This window comes from Pongo abelii, chromosome 3, assembly GCF_028885655.2.
Source record: "Pongo abelii isolate AG06213 chromosome 3, NHGRI_mPonAbe1-v2.0_pri, whole genome shotgun sequence".
Taxonomy (NCBI): Eukaryota; Metazoa; Chordata; class Mammalia; order Primates; family Hominidae; genus Pongo; species Pongo abelii.
In genome coordinates, this window is record NC_071988.2 from 186,933,622 (window position 1) to 186,953,491 (window position 19,870).

General features: G+C 44.0%; 1 protein-coding gene and 1 pseudogene across 1 annotated transcript in view; one reads left to right on the plus strand and one right to left on the minus strand.

Annotated features, from left to right (window-relative positions):
• TRIM61 (tripartite motif containing 61) overlaps positions 1-19,870 on the minus strand; it is a 77,954-nt gene that overhangs the window by 4,180 nt on the left and 53,904 nt on the right. Inside the window, exon 6 of the transcript XR_008524851.2 lies at positions 7,704-7,841. The gene's annotated coding sequence lies outside the window, so the exon portion shown is untranslated. The remainder of the gene's footprint in view (positions 1-7,703; positions 7,842-19,870) is intronic.
• On the plus strand, positions 13,394-15,225 carry LOC100452438 (tripartite motif-containing protein 60-like; annotated as a pseudogene).

The following is a 19,870-nucleotide window of genomic DNA, read 5'->3' on the forward strand; positions in this document are numbered from 1 at the left end:
AGGCGTGAGCCACTGCACCCAGCCTAATTATTTTTGTATTAAAAGTTCTTTGTGGCTGGGCGTGGTGGCTCACACCTGTAATCCCAGCACTTTGGGAGGCCGAGGCTGGTGGATCACCTGAGGTCAGGAGTTCGAGACCAGCCTGACCAACATGGAGAAACCCCGTCTCTACTAAAAATACAAAAATTAGCTGGGCGTGGTGTCGGTGCCTGTAATCCCAGCTACTCGGGAGGCTGAGGCAGGAGAATTGCTTGAACCTGGGAGGAAGAGGTTGCAGTGAGTCGAGATCACGCCATTGCACTCCAGCCTGGGCAACAAGAGCAAAACTCTGCCTCAAAAAAAAAAAAAAAAAAGTTATTTGTAATTTCTAACATTTTCAGAACACAAAGGAAAAGCCTTTTTACAGAGCTTGATCAAGATGGTTGAGGGGATCAGTAGTAATGGTGCCACCCCAATTTGGATCCCAGGGGTGAGTCAGTGAATAGACCAGATGGAGGGTGGTGGACCAAAGAAAATTGTAAAGGCTGATCCCTTCTTTCATGTTTTGCCCTTCTTATAGCTTCCTTTGAGGAACAAAAATCATTGTTTGCTGTACATTTGATCAGAAGAAAAAAGAAAAACTGAAATTAGTGAAGTCAGTGAAGTCTTCGGTCCCATCCTGAATCATTTTTACCCTCTGTTTAGTGACAGGTCTAGAACGAGTGAGCACAAAACTGAAGAGTGTGCCGACAATCTCAGCAATCAAGATAACATTTGAACTCCATTTTTGAAAAAAATAAAAATTAATACCCACGAAAAATACATGATGAATAAAACATCAAAATTTTAGATAAACACAGGATATCAGGAGTGAGTGTGGTGGCTCACTCACCCAAAGTGTAATCCCAGCACTTTGGGAATCTAAGACAGGAGGATTGCTTAAAGCAGAGTTAGAGACCAGCCTCTGCAACATAGCAAGTCTTCCTCTCTAAAACAAAATAATTAGCCAGGCATGGTGGTGCATGCCTGTAGTCTAAGCTACTAGGGAGGCTGAAGTGGGAGAATCACTTAAGCCTAGGAGTTGAAGGCTACAGTCAGTTATGATCACCACTGCATTCTAGCCTGGGCAACAGGAAGACCCTGTTGAAAGGAAGAGAGAGGGCCAGGTGCAGTGGCTCATACCTGTAATCCCAGCACTTTGGGAGGCCGAGGCAGGTAGATCACTTGAGATCAGGTATTCCAGACCAGTCTGGCCAACATGGTGAAACCCCATTTCTACTGAAAACACAAAAATTAGCCAGGCATGATGGTGCATGCCTGCAGTCCCAGCTACTCAGGAGGCTGAGGCAGGAGAATCTCTTGAACCCAGGAGGATGAGGTTGCAGTGAGCCGAGATTGCACTACTGCACTCTGGCCTGGGCAACAAAGCAAGACTCTGTCAAGAAAGAGAAAGGAAGGAAGGAAGGGGAGAAAGAAAGAGAGAGAGAGAGAAAGAAAAAGAAAGAAGAGAAAGAAAGAAAGAAAGAAAAAAGAAAAAGAAAGAAAATTAGTTAAACCATGTTAGAGCCTTTGGAAAAGGAAAAATCACTAATTTGAATCCCATCAGTAACAAGAGCCTTGTCTAGGCATATTGGGCCTGAGTTTCAGCCCTCGTTTCCTCCCTTCATTCTCACTTCCCAAAATGACCTCACTCCCCAAACTCCATGTCTGTAAATGATTTTCCAGTCTTGGCTTCCACTTGCCAAAGTGTTCATGGAAAGAACACCAGATTCTAGCCCTGGCTTCTTTTATATCTAAACTCTCATTTCACTACAAATCATATTATTGGATTCCAAGGAGTAAGACAGGTTAAGTGAGGTTGATGATTTGAGGCTTTGGCCCCTGTCAACTGCTCTGCAGAAAAGTATTATTAATCCCATCTGGAAGTCGGCCATCTGATTGTACACTAGGAATGCACAAGGACTATCCACACCATCTCCTGATTCTGAACACTTTTAGAATTACTACAACACTCCCTATTTTTGTAAGTGTTCTCTTAATACCTCATATCAGCTTGGTTTTGTGGCACTTGCCATGTAAGTGACTTTATACTAGTCTTCAAGCTGGGTGCAGTGGCTCGTGCCTGTAATCCAGCACTTTGGGAGGCTGAGGCAGGAGGATCACTTGAGTCCAGGAGTTCGAGACCAGCCTGGACAACATAGCAATACCTTATCTTTGTAGAAAAATAGAAAAAATTAGCCAGGTGTGGTGACACACACCCGTGGTCCCAAGCTACTGGAGTTCAAGGCTGCAGTGAGCCATAATTGCGCCACTGCGCTCCAGCCTGGGGACAGAGCAACACCTTGTCTCAAAAAAAAAAAAAAAGTCTTCAATAGGTGAGAGTAAAAGAATATTGTGGGTCATGCTGATGTGGGAGTGACTAAGCTCATGGGGGGATCTGAGAGGCGGTGGTGCCATCTTGGGAGTGACAAAGGCGAGGTCCCCATGTTGATGTAGTCCAGTGGGCCGTGGGCACAAGCACAGCTTTCTTTTGGGGATCTTGGGGCTCATAGCGAGTATAGAGGACTCTACATCCCGGGGTGGGTGAATGAATAATGTGCGTCTTGGCCACGGGGCATCTCAGAAAGCCCTGGGCTGCATTGTAAAGGGCTTGTGGGGCAGGTCTATATTGGCAGACGTTTTGGGAAGATTGGAAATTTTGACCTCTGGCCACTCAATTGGAAAAATGTTCCTCTTTCCACACCCCAGGAGGGGGTATAAGCCTTGTCGAATCCAGTTCAGAGAGGCTTTATGGCCAGTAAGGAGCCCTAGAAGCTGCTGTTGGGCTTAGGGAGTGGAACTTAGGGTGAGTGAACTTCCTGGGATGAAAGAGGAGGCCTGGTCGAGGTGGGGGATGGCATCTACCAGGAAAAGAGAAGCGGTAGTCATCTTGCCCCAGGAGCCTTGGGTACCCATCTGCCTTCCTGACTAGCTGCATTCTTGCTCTGGAAGGGCCTGTAGACTTGATTTCCTTGGTTGGCCGCTCTGTCCACCAAAATTGTCCTTCTTTGGTGGTGTTAGATTGTAATTTTGGCGACACCTCAAATTACAGTCAGACCAAGCGGGGCCAGACAGCCTACACTTGGTTGTTGATGGGCACGTGTCTGAGGAGGCACACTTAGAGACAAGCCAGTGTGTTGCTCTGGTCACCTAACAGCTCTGCAGGCCTGGGGCTGTTATTTCAGGATTGTTGCGAGTGGGCAGAATCTGACGCTGCTGCTGCTGCCTGGGCCCTACATGGCGCTGGTGGCCAACTGAGCAGTTCTGGGCTCTGCTGCTGACTCTGTGGCTTTGGGCTGTTAACCTCATCAAGGCCCAATTTTCTCCTCTTTAAACTGGGATATGAACAGTTTGTAAAGTGTGTAGAGGTTGGGCGCGGTGGCTCACTCCTATAATCCTAGCACTTTGGGAGGCCGAGGTGGGTGGATCACCTGAGGTCAGGAGTTTGAGACCAGCCTGGCCGGCATGTAGTGAAATCCCATCTCTACAAAATATACAAAATTAGTCGGGCATGGTTGCGCATGCCTGTAATCCCAGCTACTTGGGAGGCTGAGGCAGGAGAATCGCTTGAACCCAGGAGGCAGAGGTTGCAGTGAGCCAAGCTAACGCCATTGCACTCCAGCCTGGGCAACAAGAGTGAAACTCCGTCTCCAAAAAAAGAAAAAGAAAAAAAAAAGTGTGTAGAGCCCCACCAAGTGTTAGCACCCAATAGGTGTTTTCTAAGATACAACTATAGTTATTATTACTTCTGCCATGTAGCTTTGGCTCCTCAGGAGTCTTCTAAAGTCCCTGCCCCTCATGTGACTTCTCTCACTGTGCCTCAGTGCAGCCCCTACCCCTGACCCCAGGGCAGCCCTGGCTCCCAGGGCCATGAAAAATCCCAGCCCCTGCTGAGCCTCTCTCTCTGCTCCATGCCTGGAGTCTTGAGGCAGTGGACAGGTAACTGGTGGAAAGACGTCTTGGCCAGGCTGTTTCCTTCTTAATTTCAGTGTCTTTATGTACAGAGTTGGCAGCTTTAGATTTTGTGCTTCTAAGGAAGGAGAGCAAGGGGAGGGTGTGGATAGTGAGGACCAAGGAGTTCCTAGAGGTAGCCCAGCAGGTGCCCCTCATCCCTCAGATGAGGCAGGTGAAGGTGGAGTGGAGAGATTTGGGAACAGGAGGGGGGCCTCGTCCAAATGGTGATGTCCTCTGTGCATCGTCCTGAATCCGGGCTCCATCCAGGCTTCATCAGCAGAGACCGGCAAGTGGATGACCTGGCTTGTTAGGGATGCCACAGCTGATGCCCCAGCTCAGGATGTCCACCTGGGTTCAAATCTCAGCTCAAATCTAAGGCAAGGCACAGAGCCTCCATTTCAGTGTTCCCATCCATAAACAGGGTCAGACAGCATGGAACCCATGGGGCATTATGGAGCATTAATGAGCTGAGGCGTGAACAGTGCTCACACATTGCCTTGGCTCAGCAATGGATGGTGTCTGTCTCTACTGTCAGAGATCACCTGGACCCAGTGTGATTCCTTCCCCCCAGGGGGGGTCTCCGCACGCCGTACAGTGCTGTCCTCTTGATCGGTTGGCTGCAGGAGGAGACAGCAGGCCACGGTGTTACTTAGTGCAATGATACCTCCTGCAGTGGGAACAGGGTCAAGAGGGATTTTTGGGGAGCAGGGCCACTCACTGGCCTAGCCCGAGGTACCCACCTGCCCTGGAACTGTGGTCTCGTGGGGTCCAGGTGCTCCCCCTCTTAAGGGCCATGACAAGAAATGGGAGTGTCAAGTGGTGGGGAAGCGAACTGGCCAGCTGCCCCTGCTTCTCTGCCCCAGACGGACCTCTTCCTATGTCCTTTCCACCCACTTGTCTCCTCCTCCCAAATTCACCACAGGGACCCTTTCCCAGCCTCACTGAGTGGGGTTAGGGACTCTGCCTCCTGCTTTTTTGTCTTACTATTGATTAACAAATAGTACTTATCAATGACTGCTAATTGTTAATGTGTTTCTTTCTTTTTTCTTCTCTTTTTTTTTTTTTAAGAGTTTCTCTCTTCTTGCCCTAGCTGGAGTGCAATGATGCAATCTCGGCTCACTGCAACCTCTGCTTCCCGGGTTCAAGCGATTCTCCTGCCTCAGCCTCCCAAGTAGCTAGGATTACAGGGGCATGCCACCATGCCTGGCTAATTTTTTGTATTTTTTGTAGAAATGGGGTTTCACCATGTTAGCCAGGCTGGTCTGGAACTCCTGACCTCAGGTGATCCGCCCACCTCGGCCTCCCAAAGTGCTGGGATTACAGGTGTGAGCCACCATGCCCAGCCAGTGTGTTTCTTATTCGTAGAGTGGTTCACGACTATTTTCTTTTCTTTTTCTTTTTTTTTGAGACAGAGTCTCACCCTGTCACCCAGGCTGGAGTGCAGTGGCGCAATCTCGGCTCACTGCAAGCTCCACCTCCCGGGTTCACGCCATTCTCCTGCCTCAGCCTCCCAAGTAGCTGGGACTACAGGCGTCCACCACTACGCCTGGCTAATTTTTTTTTTTTTTCATATTTTTAGTAGAGACGGGGTTTCACCGTAGTCTCGATCTCCTGACCTCGTGATCTGCCCGCCTGGGCCTCCCAAAGTGCTGGGATTACAGGCGTGAGCCACTGCGCCCGGCCTGGTTCACAACTATTTTCATGTCCGGAAGGGAACTGACATAACTTGGTGTTAGAAGTATGGGATTTGAGTCCATTGCCCAGGTTCAAATCCAGCTCCGTTTCTCAGTTTTCCTATTTTTAAGGTAACATTTCCTGAGAGGCTATATTAGTATGTCTATTTTGGCACTATTCTCTTCTCTTCCAATGTGATGTAAACAAAGATTTTGTATTATTTGTTTTTTGTTTTTTTAACTTACTGACATGCCACTTGGTGGCTAAAGCATTTGTGTTTCATAACTCAGTTATGCATACCTAAATATGACTTGTATAAACTGAATAATAAATGTTATGAAGAGTTCAAATACTACAAGTAAATCAAAAGCAAAAATATTTCTAATTATTTAGCATTTGGTAAAATCTTTTAACAATATTAGCTTTGAAAAATGAAAAAATTTTAAACTTGTAACTTTTTAAAACTTTAAAAAAACTTTTTTTCTTTTCTTGGGATGGAGTCTCTGTCACCCAGGCTGGAATGCAGTGGCACACTGCAACCTCTGCCCCCAGGTTTCAGCCATTCTCTTGCCTCAGCCTCCCGAGGTGATCCGCCCGCCTCGGCCTCCCAAACTGCCAGGATTACAGGCATGAACCACCACACCTGGCCAATAGGGTTTCTACAACACCTGGCCAATAGGGTTTCTATCTTAATTTTTTTTTTTTTTTTTGAAACAGAGTCTCTCTGTCACCCAGGCTGGAGTGCAGTGGCGCCATAGCAGCGCACTGAAACCTCTGCTTCCTGGGTTCAAGTGATTCTCCTGCTTCAGCCTCCTGAGCAGCTGGGATTACAGGCACCGACCACCAGGCCTGGCTAATTTTTGTATTTTTAGTAGAGACAGGGTTTCACCATGTTGGCCAGGCTGGTCTGGAACTTCTGACCTCAAGTGATTTGCCCCCCAAAAGTGCTGGGATTACAGGCATAAGCCACCATGCCTGTCCTGTTGAGTGATGTTTTTGTTTTTGTTTTTTTAGTTTTACTTTATGTTCCAGGATACATGAGTAGAATGTACAGGTTTGTTACATAGGTATACATGTGCCATGGCGGTTTGCTGCACCTATCAACCTGTCATCTAGGTTTTAAGACAGGCATGCATTAGGTATTTGACCTAATGCTATCCCTCCCCTCACTCCCTACCCTGCAACAGGCCCTGGTGTGTGTTGTTTCCCTCCCTGTGTCCATGTGTTCTCACTGTTCAACTCCCACTTATGAGTGAGAACACACACAGCGTTTGGTTTTCTGTTCCTGTGTTAGTTTGCTGAGAATGATGGCTTCCAGCTTCATCCATGTCCCTGCAAAGGACATGATCTCATTCTTTTTTACGGCTGCATAGTATTCCATGGTGTATATGTGCCACATTTTCTTTATCTAGTCTTTCATTGATTGGCATTTGGGTTGGTTCCAAGTCTTTGCTATTGTAAATAGTGCTGCAATAAACATACGTGTGCATGTGTTTTTTTTTTTTTTTTTGAGACAGAGTTTCGCTCTGGTTGCCCAGGCTGGAGTGCAATGGCGCAATCTCGGCTCACTGCAACCTCCGCCTCCCAGGTTCAAGGGATTCTCCTGCCTCAGTCTCCCGAGTAGCTGGGATTACAGGCGCCCGCCACCACGCCTGGCTCCTTTTGTATTTTTAGTAGAAACGGGGTTTCACCATGTTGGCCAGAGGCTGGTCTTGAGCTCCTGACCTCAGGTGATCCACCCACCTCAGCCTCCCAAAGTGCTGGGATTACAGGCATGAGCTACCGCGCCTGGCACATGTGCATGTGTCTTTGTGTCTTTATAGTAGAATGATTTATAATCCTTTAAGTATCTTACGTAATTAACAGCTCTGTACGCACAGTTACCACCCTCCTTTAAGCCACCTATGTCTCTCTCCTAGATACACAGTGGTGCCTCCAATTTCTTAAGTCTGTAGCAAAATTGATCTTTTCAAATACAAATAGAATCCTTTCACCTACCAACTGAAAACATTCCACTGGTCTTTTATTACTTTATGGAAGCAGTTCTCAAATCTTACCTTGCATTATAATCACCTGGAGGTCTTGGTAAAAGATTGCTTGGGCCACATCCCCAGTTTCTGATTCAGTAGGGCTGGTTTTTCCTTAAGTTCCCAGATGATGTTGCTGGCATGCGGACTGTACTTTGTGAACCTATGCTTTAAGGAAAACAAAGCAAAAGGATCCATTAAGATCTAGTCCAAGTTCTTTGCCTAGCTCCCCATCATGTCATATATCAGTTATAATGTGATTTTACAGCTACTTTGCATTCTTTACCTAAAGTGTAAAAATCCCTCACTAGGCAGCAAGCTTCTTGGTGGGAATATGTCTCTAGCTTGTTTGAGGAATAAATAAAACCTGTAGTAGATTCCAAGCTCTCAGTTTCAACCATCGTCAAACCGGCTGATTCTTAACATGCCTGCACCTAAAGCGCCTCATCTACAAAGCTGAAATGATAATTCGTACCTGTAAGACCCTTGTGAGGATTAAAGGATGCTTACATAGGTCGAGGGTGCAGACGACGTAGGCTGGTGGGTTCTCAACTGGCAGCTACCACTTCGCTCCCTTAACTCCCTACACCCCACTCCCAAACACGTACATTAACTCTTTGAAGAAACATGGCCACTTCATAAACCCTAACTTGGATCATAACATTTAAAGCTTAATTGACGCAGGCCCACCACCCCCATTCTAACGCTACAATTCTGAATTTCTCACAAAAGCTTCGCCAGAGACTGAGGAGATCCAGTCGTGGGCAGGCAGCGACTCGGAGATCTGGGCACAGAGAATGTTCAGGAAGCCCCTGCCCAGTTAAGCCTCATGTCGAGACCCTTCTGGGCCTTTCCTGTGGCCTTCCCAGCTCACCTGAAGCAGACAGATCAGTAACCCTGGCCACAGGATGCGCAGGACCCACCGAGCCCCGCGAGGAAGGACTCGAATCCCAGCCCCACCAAGTGCGCGGCTTCCTGCCTGGGGCTTAGTCTGTGCAGTGATTGGCGGTTCCTCCGGAAGTGGGCGGGAAGGGTCTGCCCATGCTCTGTGACCCCGGGTGCAGGGACAGTGTGAAGAATATGAGGGCTGGGGGCGCCCTCCTCCGTGATCAGGGCCCTGTTGCCCCTAACTAACATTTAATTCCCTGGCTATCTTTTCAGATTTTTTTTTTTTTTTTTTTGAGACGGAGTCTCGCTCTGTCGCCCAGGCTGGAGTGCAGTGGCGCTATCTCGGCTCACTGCAAGCTCGGCCTGCCGGGTTCATGCCATTCTCCTGCCTCAGCCTCCCGAGTAGTTGGGACTACAGGCGCCCGCCACCACGCCCGGCTAATTTTTTTGTATTTTTAGTAGAGACGGGGTTTCACCGTGTTAGCCGGGAAGGTGTCCATCTCCTGACCTCGTGATCCACCCGCCTTGGCCTCCCAAAGTGCCGGGATTACAGGAGTGAGCCACCGCTCCCGGCCGATCTTTTCAGATTCTTATCATTTTTTATTTATATGATCAAACTTGAGGGTCCAAGTAAGTCTGCAAGTTGGTTTTAAAAGCTTCACCTGCACCGCGTCCCTTCCTAGATGGGGAGGGAGTGGAGAGCTTTGCAGGGTCAACTGCTTCCCATAGCCTGGGGTCACAGGGTGGAGTCCTTTAGCATCCTCTACCCTTGAAAGAAGAACAGACTCCGCTTTGGATTAGTTTGCATCTCAGTGGGTGCGTGGGTGGATCTCTTCCACCCTGTGGGATTGTGCCCCACCCTATGAACTCACGTTCACCTGAGGAAGTGACATTTCAGGCGGAATTTGAGGGATGAAGAGGCATTCATTGGATCAATTCCATCGTCAAAGTCTTCAAGGCTGAAGGAAGAGCTAATGTGGAGCCTCTCAACTTTAAAGAATTTAGTACAGGCTGGGCATGGTGGCTCACACCTGTAATCCCAGCACTTTGGGAGGCCAAGGTGGGTGGATCACCTGAGATCAGGAGTTTGAGACCAGCCTGACCAACATGGTGAAACACCATCTCTACTAAATAGAGAAAATTAGCCGGGCGTGGTGGTGCATGCCTGTAATCCCAGCTACTTGGGAGGCTGAGGCAGGAGAATTGTTTGAACCTGGAGGCGGAGGCTACACTGCGCCAAGATTGTGCCATTGCACTCCAGCCTGGGTGACAAGAGCAAAACTCCAGCTCAAAAAAAAAAAAAATTGGGATAAGTTATTAAATATGAACAACTGAGCATATCAAATATGAAAAATGTAAGGTGGTTTGATATATAGAGGGATGCATAGGATGCTGTGGGAGTGTAAAGAAGGAGCAGTACAACTTAGTGATTGAGTATCATGCCAGTGGTTATGCCAATTAGCATAATGTTGGATAAGCATGTTCAAATTCTTGTACACTCTGCTTTTACAGCTCTAATTGAGGATAATAGCTCCTAACTTATGGAGTTGTTTGATTGTTTAATTGAACCTGTGACTATATGGAAGATCCTTAGCATAGTGCCTGACATATAATAAATTATCTTAGAGAACATTTCTCTTGGGCTGAGTCTCTAGAAGGACCAAAACTTAGTCCTAGGAAAGAAGTGAGGGTAGGGTAATCTATGCAGCAAGTGGTTTGTGAAAAGGGAAAGCATGGCACCTAGGTTGGTTGGTTGGTTGGTTGGTTGGTTGGTTAGTTGGTTGATTTGTTTGTTTTGGCCAAGTACTTTAGGGAACTGTAGCCAGATGAAGAAAATGAAATATGGAGGGCTCTGAAGGGTGAGCTAAGGGTGAAAAATGTTGTCCTGACTTATGGGGAGTTATAAACAGATTGTAATGAGGGGAAATATTTAATTCGTTAAAAAAGTGAAGGCCTGAAGGACAAGTTAAACAATGTTAAGAAGCAATAGGCATGCCTGGCATGAAGGCTCATGCCTGTAATCCCAGCACTTTGGGAAGCCAAGGTGGGCGGATCACCTGAGGTCAGGAGTTCAAGACCAGCCTGTCCAATATGGCAAAACCCCATCTCCACTAAAGATACAAAAACTAGCTGGGCATGGTGGTGTATGCTTGTAGTCCCAGCTAGCTGGGTGGCTGAGGCAGGAGAATCACCTGAACCCAAGAGGCGGAGGCTGCAATGAGCCTTGATCGTGCCACTGTACTCCAGCCTCGGCGATAGAGTGAGACTCCATCTCAAAAAAAAAAAAAAAGCAATAGGCAAATCTTGAATTTGGGTAGTCTAGGACAAAGGTGGAAGCAGGGAACATTATTCTAGATTGAAAAAGGATTTAAAAGAACTAATAAGCAAATGCCAATACGTGGCTCTTGTTTGGATCCAGATTCCAATACATCTAACAGAAAGCTCCTTTGGCCAAGAAGAATGGGCACATATTAGCTACCATTTACATGATATTCTTATAATAAAAAGAGATTGTTATACTTCCCATTTTACAGGTCAAAGAAATGAGGTTAAAAAAAATCAATTTTCTTTTTTTTTCACAAAGTAATTTTACAATTGTAATAAAATACATAAAAGTGAAGTTTACAGTGAGTATGACTGACAGGTGAGTTACTTGGTTTAAATGATCAGGGAGTACTTCCTCAGAAAATGACATTTCAAATAAGAACTGAAGGATAAGAAGAATCGCTTTCCTAAATGCTTTACAAAAGGTACTATAAATGCTTATAAAATGTATTGCCTAAATGCTTTGTAAAAAGCTTAGAGTCTTCTATGCCATTATCACTTTTCCTGCCTTCTATTCCTCAACTTGAAATGATTCATTTAGAGGTAAAACAGAAAAATCATGTTCATAGGTCTGAGTATATAGTTTCTTTCTTTCTTTTTTTTTTTTTTAATTCATAACAGGCTATGAGGCGCAAAAAACCAAACACCGCATGTTCTCACCCATAGGTGGGAATTGAACAATGAGAACACTTGGACACAGGAAGGGGAACATCACACACTGGGGCCTGTCGTGGGGTGGGGGGAGGGGGAGGGATAGCATTAGGAGATATACCTAATGTAAATGATGAGTTAATGGGTGCAGCACACCAACATGGCACATGTATACATATGTAACAAACCTGCACGTTGTGCACATGTACCCTAGAACTTCAAGTATAATAATAATTAAAAAAAAAAGACAGCCATAATATGGCAGTAGTAATGACTGCACGCCTCAAAACACATCAGTTTTCTAAAGATACACAGCAAATAGCTGAGCCAGGATTCAAACCTGGTGTCCTCTCAATAATGTTAGTGCTTACATTGTGAAATACTGCCTCCTGTAGCATGTTGCTGTGATAGTTTTTGCTTGTGCAGTCCTAGGACACTGAGTTAAAACTTTAAGTTTGGGAATAATGGATAAATGGTGACTTTCTAGGGCTACTGCATTTTTTCCTATTCTGCTAGTCTAAAGAATTTCTGTATAGTAAAAGAACTTGCTAGATCACCAAGACAGAGCCAATTTCACATATCAAAACCATGCATATAGTATTACTCTCACTGTTGTTGGGTTATGAGGAAAGCGAGAGGAAGAAGAAGAGTTGAGAAAGTGTCTAGGGAAAGAAGGGGAAGGGGAAAAAATACTGTATTGATGGTTAGGTGGCTTGCAAGTGTTGATGGAGGAATTTGATTTGCTTAAAATCAGGTACCTGTGGGTGTCTTAAAAGCAAGCCAGGAAGTTTTTCTGCCTCACTTTTGTTTTGAAAGTGTCAAACTTAAAGAAAGACTGAAAGGGTACGCATGATTATACCTTTTCCCTGGACTCACCCCAGTTGTTACCTTTCTGCTACATTCACATTTTCTCTGTTTACATTTTTTTAAATTGCTGAACCTTCTGAAAGTTTCAGGCTTCCAAATGGGTTCCCCCGTGCATCAATATACATCTCCTAAGAACAAGAGCATTTTACTTACTATGATAATTTTACTGTGCCCAATTTAACATTGGTACAACAGTATGTGATATACAGTCCATACTAAGATTCTCACATTTATTTGTTGCTAACTTTTTTTTTTTTTAAGAAGGAGTTTCGCTCTGTCGAACAATCTTGGCTCACTGCAACCTCCCCCATCCAGGTTCCAGCAATTCTCCTGCCTCAGCTTCCCAAGCAGCTGGGATTACAGGCGCATGCCACCATGCCCAGATAATTTTTTATATTTTTAGTAGAGATGGGGTTTTGCCACGTTGGCTAGGCTGGTCTCGAACTCCTGGCCTCAAGGGAGCCACATGCCTTGGCCCCACAAAGTGCTGGGATTACAGGTGTGAGCCACCACACCTGGCCTGTTCCCAGCATTTTTTAGTTTTTTTGTTTCTTTGTTTTTTAATTTCGAGATCTCAGATTCAATCAGGGAATCACACATTGTATTTGTCATGTTTCTTTCCTCTCCTTAAATCGAAACCTTTTTTTTATGCTTGTTTTTCCTGACGTTGACATTTTTGAAGAATGCATACTAGTTGTCTTGTAAGATGCTCCACAATCTGAATTAGAGTAATTTTCTCAGGGTTAGCTTGAATGGCAATATTTTTGGAAAGAATATTATATAGGCAATGTTGTATACTTGCCATTGCATCCTATCAGGAAGCACATAAGTTTGTCCCATATTTTTTAGTTTTTTTTTTTAAATAAGTAATGTACGGGGTGAATCTCTGCAATATGAATATCTTGTTTTTCCAAGAACTTCCACTCCGTGATTTTAGCATTCATTCTTAAACATTCTTGTGTGAATTCATATTAAACCTTCTTGTGTGAATGTTTAATACATTTGTGATTATGGAATCAGATTTTTAACATGGTGTCTTTTCTCACTCATAGGAAGGATTCCCTATCTTGGACCTGAGGCTGCTTTCTTGAAGAAAACTTGACTTTATTTCATTTAGTGGGAAGAGCAGCAGCCCAGCTATTAAGTTCTAGTATGCAATAGGCTGCAGGCTGTGAAGTGTTTGTGGCAGTAGACTCTGAAGCTAAGGAGCTGAGGGCTTAACAAGTTTCTAGAAGCTGCCATCAACATGCCAAGTCAGTAAAACTTGAAAGCTGGTCAGATTTCAAGGTCTCGGGAGGATATCCAATGCGTACTGGGTCTTGAGCTCTAGAGAGCTAGGCCTTGCTAAAATAAAAGAATTACCTTACCTACCATCTTTGTTCAAGGCTCAATGGAATTTGTGACGGCCCTGGCTGACCTCCGAGCAGAGGCTAGCTGTCCCATCTGTCTGGACTATTTGAAAGACCCAGTGACCATCAGCTGTGGGCATAACTTCTGTCTCTCCTGCATCATTATGTCCTGGAAGGATCTACATGATAGTTTCCCCTGCCCCTTTTGCCACTTTTGCTGTCCAGAAAGGAAATTTATAAGCAATCCCCAGCTGGGTAGTTTGACTGAAATTGCTAAGCAACTCCAGATAAGAAGCAAGAAGAGGAAGAGGCAGGAAGAGAAGCATGTGTGTGAGAAGCATTTGTGTAAGATGCATAATCAGGTTTTGATTTTCTTCTGTCAGAAAGACCTAGAGCTTTTATGTCCAAGGTGCAGTTTGTCCACTTATCACCAGCATCACTGTGTTTGGCCCGTAAAGAAGGCTGCCTCCTATCATAGGAAAAAACTGGAGGAATACAATGCACCGTGGAAGGACAGAGTGGAACTAATTGAAAAAGTCATAACTATGCAAACCAGAAAATCACTGGAACTGAAGAAAAAGGTAAAACATAGGGCAGAAGAAGTCAAGTCTGAATTTGAGCAACTTAGGTTATTTCTCCAAAATGAGCAAGAGACTGTTCTTAGGCAATTGCCAGATGAAGAGATGGATATTTTAGCACAACTAAATGAAAGCCTAACAAAATTTTCAGATTATACCTCCTTATTAAAATATCTACTAAAGGAGACAGAGAGCATGTATTTAAATCAGAACTGGAATTACTGGCAAATGTTAAGGATATCTATCACAGATATAAAAATTTAAAATTCCCTGAGCTGTTCTTACTCAAATTAAAAGAATATGGTTACCATCTGCCTCCACAATATTCTGGCCTAGACAAAATTATCAAACGATTTCAAGTAGATGTAATTCTAGATCCTGAAACAGCACATCGTAAACATATAGTCTCAAAAGATAGAAAAACTGTGCACTATGGAAATACAACACAAAATGTACCTCATAACCCAAGAAGATTTTATCTCCTCCCAGCTGTTCTGGGTTCTAAGGGATATAGTTGTGGCAGGCAGTACTGGGAAGTAGAAGTGAAAGACAAGCCTGAATGGATCCTTGGTGTCTGTAATGACTCTCTTCCCAGAAGGAGGAAGAGGCAACCAATTTTAGTACAGGATGGATTATGGGGAATTTGGCGATCTAGTCAGAATAATTATATTGTATTGGGCCATAAGGAAATTATTCTGCTGCCACAAGTAATACCTAGTAAGATTGGCATTAGTTTTAGACTATGAAATGAATGAAGTTTCCCTTTATAATTTGAATGATAAATCTCTTCTCTATACTTTTAATGATAATTTTACAGGAGCACTTTGGCCTTATTTTTTTACTGGAACTGACTCAAAACCTCTTAAAATTTCTACAGTAACAGATTCTGAATGAAGAACTATTAAAAGACTGTCATTTTCTTTCAACTATTAGACATAACTGAGCCAGTGAATATAGTTTTGATAATTCTGTAATTTGTCCAGTTTTCCCCACAAAAAAACAGAATAGTTTATATCTCAGTTTCAGCAACTTCTAAAAAACGTGATTATAGGACCTGCTTTATAATCAATAATGGGGTCGGCCGGGCGTGTGGTGGCTCACGCCTGTAATCCCAGCACTTTGGGAGGCCAAGGCGGGAGGATCACCTGAGGTTGGGAGTTCGAGACCAGCCTGGTCAATATGGAAAAACCCCGCCTCTACTAAAGATACTAAATTGGCGGGGCATGGTGGTGCATGCCTGTAATGCCAGCTACTCAGGAGGCTGAGGCAGGAGAATCACTTGAACCTGGGAGGCGGAGTTTGCAGTGAGCCGAGATTGCGCCATTGCACTCCAGCCTACAGCCTGGGCAACAAGAGCGAAACTCCCTCTCAAGAAAAAAAAAAAAATTATGGGGTCAATGACAAACTACCTTAGAAATTCTAAGACAAAATTCTTGAAAAATACATTACTGAAGGAATGTATTATGTAAGAAAACTGTATTACTCCTGTAATTGCCAATAGAAGCCCAATAATGTTTTTTCTGTGTTGCCTATATATTTGTCCTTTAAGAAAGATTAAGTCTTTTTTTTGAAATGGAGTCTCGCTCTGTCACCCAGCTGGAGTGCAGTGGCACAATCTCGGCTCACTACAATATCTGCCTCCTGGGTTCAAGTGATTCTCCTGCCTCAGCCTCCCAAGTAGCTGGGATTACAGGCATGCACCACCATGCCTGACTAATTTTGTATTTTTAGTAGAGACGTGGTTTCTCCATGTTGGTCAGGCTGGTCTTGAACTCCCAACCTCAGGTGATCTGCCTGCCTTGGCCTCCCAAAGTGCTGGGATTACAGGCATGAGCCACTGCACCCGGCCAAGATTAAGTCTTTATTAAAGGCATTCATCATTACTCTTGGACTACATGTTATGTAAAGATAGTCACTATCAACTTTTTTTTTTTTCTCCTCTTTTGCCCAGGCTGGTCTTGAACTTGTGGCCTCAAGCAGTTCTCCTGCTTCAGCCTCCCAAAGCACTGGGATTACAGGCATTAACCACCATGCCCAGTGCCACTTTTCCCTTTCATCTGTTTACTTCAGTATTCCTAAGTAACTTTATTCTTTATTCTGCGCGTCTTTGTCAGTACTGCCTTAGTCCTATAGAAAATGAGATGTCGGTCAGGTGCGTTGGCTCAAGCCTGTAATCCTAGCACTTTGGGAGGCCGAGGTGGGCAGATCAACTGAGGCCAGGAGTTCGAGACCAGACCGGCCAAAATGGTGAAACCCTGTCTCTACTAAAAATACGAAAAAATTGTTAGGAGGCCAAGGCAGGCAGATCACGAGGTCAGGAGATCGAGACCATCCTGGCTAACAGTGAAACTCCGTCTCTACTAAAGATACAAAAAAAATTAGCCGGGTGTGGTGGCGGGCACCTGTAGTCCCAGCTACTTGGGAGGCTGAGGCAGGAGAATGGCATGAACCCGGGAGGCGGAGTTTGCAGTGAACCGAGATTGCGCCACTGCACTCCAGCCTGGGCAACAGAGCGAGACTCCGTCTCAAACAAAAAAAAAAGGCGAACATAGTGATGCATGCCTATAATCCCAGCTACTCAGGAGGCTGAGGCAGGAGAATCTCTTGAACCCGAGAGGCTGAGGTTGCAGTGAGCCGAGACTGGGCCATTGCACTCCAGCCTGGGTGACAAGAGTGAAACTCCATCTCAAAAACAAAAAGAAAGGAAAGAAAATGAGATGGCACTCTTACATCCTCCTCTACCACACACGTATACACACAACCAGTAGATAATCTGTTCTCCTTCTGTTCCCACAGAGTACCCTCTAGTGCTGTTCAGCTACTGTCCTTCACTTCACTTTGGGAACTGACCTCTAGGCTCAGAATCCATATTAATTTAGTTCCATGTTTTCCTCCTTAGGTTTATTCTGTTAATTCAGAGATTAATATCGTTCAGTAGATCATAGATATGTAACATTTGGAAAAACTAGTGTCAACAAAAAAGACTGGTGAGCTTTTGATGGGATTATGTTGTATCTTTTTAGATTAATGTGGAGAAAATTGACATCTTAACATGTCAGCTAGTAGACATAACTGAGACAGTGAATCTAGTCTGTTCCATCAATTTTTATGTCATTAACTTGTCTGAAGTTTGTAGTTTTCAATGTACATGTGTTTAACATCTTTTGTCAGATTTGTCCTTAACTATTTGATATTTTTATGTTGATTATTTCAATTCTAATTGTTCATTACTAGAATATGGAAAATTGATTTTCATGCATTAATCTCATTTCCTATAAGCTTGCTAAACTCACTTCTAGGAGCTCTTATGTAGATTCCACTGGATTTTCTGTAGAGATAGTCATGTCATGGGCAAGTAGAGACATCGGTATTTCTTCCTGTGTAAGCTAGATCATTTTTCTTTCTTCTTTTTTTTTTTTTTTTTTTTTTGAGATGGAGTCTCACTCTGTTGCCCAGGCTGGAGTGCAATGGCACAATCTTGGCTCACTGCAAACTCTGCCTCCCGGGTTCAAGCGATTCTCGTGCTTCAGCCTCCCGTGTAGCCAGGATTATAGGCTCCCACCACCACACCTGGCTAATTTTTGTGTTTTTAGTAGAGACGGAGTTTCACCATGTTGGCCAATGTGGTCTCGAACTCCTGACCTCGGGTGTTCTGCCCACCTCGGCCTCCCAAAGTGCTGGGATTACAGCCACTGCACCCAGCCCAAAAGCACAATTTTTAAAAATCTAGGTTTAAAGTTTCAATTATTTGTTTATAAAATTTATTTGATTTACAAATATTCCTTTATAACCCCCCCTGCCAGCTTTTCAGAGGCAGCCACTTTGAACTTTTCAGCTCTTTTATAGTCACCATATCACATTCTAATAATACTTTTGGATTTTTTAGTTTGAAGTATTATCATATCCCACTTTGGAAGATAAGAATTTGGAACAGCCTTCACCCAGTGGCCCTTCTAATAGAATTTATCATTTTTGTTTTAGGATATTTTCTCACATTTATTTTGATTATTTCAATAACATTGAAATAGAATAGAATAGAATTTATCATTTTTGTTTGAGAATATTTTCTCACATTTATTTTGACTATTTCAATAACATTCATTTCTGAGCCATGTATTGTGTAGTTATTGCCATTTTGTTTTCTGGTTTTTTTTTTTTTTTTTTGAGATGGAGTCTCGCTCTGTTGCCCAGGCTGGAGTGCAGTGGCACCACCCCGGCTCACTGCAAGCTCTGCCTCTCGGGTTCACGCCATTCTCCTGCCTCAGCCTCCCGAGTAGCTGGGACTACAGGTGCCCGCCACCACGCCCGGCTAATTTTTTTGTATTTTTAGTAGAGTCGGGGTTTCATCATGTTAGCCAGGATGGTGTCGATCTCCTGACTTTGTGATCCACCCACCTCGGCCTCCCAAAGTGCTGGGATTACAGGCATGAGCCACCACACCCAGCCTCTGAAAATGTCTTTAGTCTATCTTGATATTTAATCAGAAGTTTTTCAGGGTCTGAAATTATAGTTTTGAAACAATTTACTCTTACATATTTTTAACCTTTTAAATTGAGAAATATATAGTTATGATATCTACAATGTATTATGAAATACATTAGCATAAACAAATGTTCTATAAGCATGACATTTAGTCAGTTACACAAATTTGGTTAGGAACTCGCACCCAAGGTCAGCTGGCATTATAATGGATAAATTTAAGCTCCAGGTACTATTGTAATGCTTCAATTATTTTTATTTTTTTGAGATAGAGTCTAGCTCTGTCGCCCAAGCTGGAGTGCAGTGGCGTGATCTCTGCTAACTGCAGCCTCTGCCTCCTGGGTTCAAGCAATTCTCGCACCTCAGCCTCCCAAGTAGCTGGAATTACAGACGCGTGCCACCACACCTGGTCAACTTTTGTGTTTTTTAGTAGAGACGGGGTTTCACCATGTTGGTCAGGCTGGTCTTGAACTCCTGACCTCAAGTGATCCACCTGCCTCAGACTCCAAAGTGCTGGAATTATAGCCATGAGCCACCATGCCTGGCCAGTTATCTTAATCTTACACCAATCCAGAGAAAATTACACATCTCGTTAAATTACAATAATGAATTATAGTAGATATCAAAACTAGGATGACATTGGTGAAATGTGTTATTAGAGATACATGGATTGACTGAAATATTTGAGGATCTGTAAACACAGTGGTTTCCTTGGACAAGAAAACAATCATAGTTTAAAGACAGAATCGTTCTTGTAAGGGATAAGAGTTTCATAAACGAAAAATATAATCGTGTATTTCCAGCATCCCTACTCTGAACTCCTCTTGCCAGTTTCTGGCTACTTAATATTCCACTACCAACCTTATGCCCCAAGAAATAATCACTATAATATTATTTTCCCCATTTCCCCTACATAATCAGCCTTCTTCCTAATTGTTCTATCCCTTACTTATTGCTGAAACTAAGGCACTGAGATACTGGAAAGAGCATGCATTTGAAATCCCATACTAGGTTGGACAGTTTGTGGCAGTTATCAATATATTGCCTCTAACTTATCTTT